General features: G+C 45.3%; 1 long non-coding RNA gene across 1 annotated transcript in view; it reads right to left on the reverse strand.

Moving 5' to 3' along the window:
* Positions 1-1,062, reverse strand: part of LOC115470148 — a 9,011-nt gene extending 7,949 nt beyond the window's left edge. Inside the window, exon 1 of the long non-coding RNA XR_003942131.1 lies at positions 1,051-1,062. This is a non-coding gene — a long non-coding RNA (uncharacterized LOC115470148). The remainder of the gene's footprint in view (positions 1-1,050) is intronic.
* Between the last annotated feature and the right edge of the window lie 1,853 nt (positions 1,063-2,915).

A 2,915-nucleotide genomic window follows, 5' to 3' on the forward strand; every position in this document is an offset into this window, starting at 1 on the left:
CAGGGGGGGGGGAGGGGGCCTGGCGTATGGGCTCAGGGAGTTTATTCCAAGCATAGGGTGAGGCTTTGGAGAATTCTGCAAGTCCTCCTACTCACCGACAAACATAGGCAAAGTTCCACTATTCATCTTCATTTCTGAACAAGGATGTGATGTGGGGGGGACCATTTATCAAACTGTGTTATCTGTTAATATGGCAATTAACACTTGCTAATGGTTCGCAGTGCTGTTCCCAGGCTGTAAGAGCAGTGCGGCCAGACAGGGCGCAAACATGGAGCGCTGCAAAAATTGTCCCAGTCCATTGTGTCCTCTCACTGGTGTTGGGGAGGGCAGGGGAGGCAGTTGTGCAGTTGTACAACTGTAGCTCAGTATAGCCCTGGGGAGAGAGGGGGTCTTTGCTAACAGTTAGTGCAGATGATGTGAATGGGATAGAGAATGCTTTACAGGTAACACAAGGGAAGTTACAGCAGCAGCTGCATCCTGATATCTGCCATTCAGCCATTTGGTTAATGCAGTCAAGAACTATCCTCTGTGTTAACTGAATGGCAAATATTGAGAGAATCCCAGCAGTTAACGCACAGGCTTTGCAGATACTGTATCTTAAGTTTGGCCCACAGTAACTACAAAATCTTACCATGCTTTAATAATTAAGGCCCTATGTATTTTCTACATTGACATTATGGAGGCATGGGCCAATTTTCAGTATGACCAGCGCTTGGTTCATGTATAAGTTAATGGTCTGTGTATTTTCAGCCACTGCACAGATAGTGGCAGGCTGAAAATCCTCAAAAGTACATAAGTATTGCCACACTGGGACAGACCAAAGGTCCATCAAGCCTAGCATCCTGTTTCCAACAGTGGCCGATCCAGGTCACAGGTACCTGGCAAGGTCCTGAAAAAGTTCAATACATTTTATGCTGCTTATCCCAGAAATAACAGTGGATTTTCCACAAGTCCAATTTAATAATGGTCTATGGACTTTTCCTTTAGGAAGCCGTGCAGACCCTTTTTAAACCCTGCTAAGCTAACCGCCTTTGCCACATTCTCTGCAACGAATTCCAGAGTTTAGTTACACTAAACCACTATGAGAGATATTCTGTAACTGGAGAGACCTCCAGTTAGATGACCCCAAGGCTACACAATAGGAGCTCTATTCAATAAGGACACTAGAGAGCCCAGGTTCCCTTATAGAATACATTATTTCAGGGTATTTATTTTTCATAGCCTATTGCCTTGCGTTCGATGGTGGATACCTCAGTTCCTACAGCTACTGTTTTAATGTTTGCTACAGTTTCTTTCTTCCTTGTTGAACTTATTGTATATTCATACATTTCCTTTATTAGAATATTGTAAACCGCCTAGAAATAAATATTTGATGGTCGGTATTTCAAACATTATTAAAACTTGAATATTAGTGTAATGTGATATCAAAGTGCCTAACATTAACTCACTGCAGCCATAGACCCAGTGAACCTGCAGGCGCCTATCGGGCATATTTTCGAAAGAGAAGGACGCCCATCTTTCGACACAGAAGGATGCCCATCTTTCGACACAAATCGGAAGATGGACGTCCTTCTCACAGGGTCGTCCAAATCGGTATAATCAAAAGCCGATTTTAGACGTCCCCAACAGCTTTCCGTTTCAGGCATGGTCAAAGTTCAAAGGGGCATGTCGGAGTTGAAGCGAAGGGGACTTGGGCGTGCCTAACACCAGGATGTCCCGACTCATAATCAAAAGAAACAAGGATGTCCCTGACGAACACTTGGATGACTTTACCTGGTTGTGTTTTTCTTACGACCAAGTCACAAAAAGGTGCCCGAACTGACCAGATGACCACCGGAGAGAATCGGGGATGACTTCCCCTTACTCCCCCAGTGGTCACCAACCCCCTCCCACCCTCAAAAAACATCTTTCAAAATATTTTTTGCCAGCCTCTATGCCAGCCTCACATGTCATACTCAGGTCCATCACAGCAGTATGCAGGTCCCTGGAGCAGTTTTAGTGGGTGCAGTGCACTTCAGGCAGGCGAACCCAGCCCCATCCTCCCCCACCTGTTATGTTTGTGGAGGAAACAACGAGCCCTCCAAAACCCACCACAAACCCACTGTACCCACATCTAGGTGCCCCCCTTCACCCTTAAGGGCTATGGTAGTGGTGTACAGTTGTGGGTAGTGGGTTTTGGGGCGGGGGGGTTGGGGGCTCAGCACACAAGGTAAGGGAGCTATATACCTGGGAGCAATTTATAAATCCACTGCAGTGCCTCCTAGGGTGCCCGGCTGGTGTCGTGGCATGTCAGGGGACCAGTGCACTGGAAATGCTGGCTCCTCCCACGACAAAATGACTTGCATTTGGTCACTTTTGAGATGGTCATCCTTGGTTTATTATCACTGAAAATCAGAAACGACCAAGTCTAGGGATGACCAAATTTAAGGATTTGGACGTCCCTGACCCTATTATTGAAACAAAAGATGGATGTCCATCTTGTTTAGAAAATACTGGTTTCCCGCCCCTGGATTGGGACTTCTGCAAAGACGTCCAAATCAAACGAGGACGTCCCTTTCGATTATGCCCCTCCACATGTTGCAGGGATATGCGTAACGTATAGTCCGCCCAGGTTACATCCATGTGTACACCCCCTTGCATTTACATGCTATGTAAATTTAGGCGTGCCATTCCAGAATAGCTCTTGGCTACTCTGCTGGCACTGTCAAGTGTAGGTGTATATTTATTTAATTGTTATTATTTATTTATTTATTTATTATACTTGTAGGTGTATTGATATTCCGCAATGGGTCTGCAAGGTATCTATGCAGTTTACAACATAAACGTGTAAAACCTTTCTTCCCGAGGGAAACATTCTGTAACCTAATGCAATCAATGGTACTAACCATACAGATTACTGCAATGGAATCTATGCA

The sequence above is a fragment of the Microcaecilia unicolor genome, chromosome 5, assembly GCF_901765095.1.
Source record: "Microcaecilia unicolor chromosome 5, aMicUni1.1, whole genome shotgun sequence".
Lineage (NCBI taxonomy): Eukaryota > Metazoa > Chordata > Amphibia > Gymnophiona > Siphonopidae > Microcaecilia > Microcaecilia unicolor.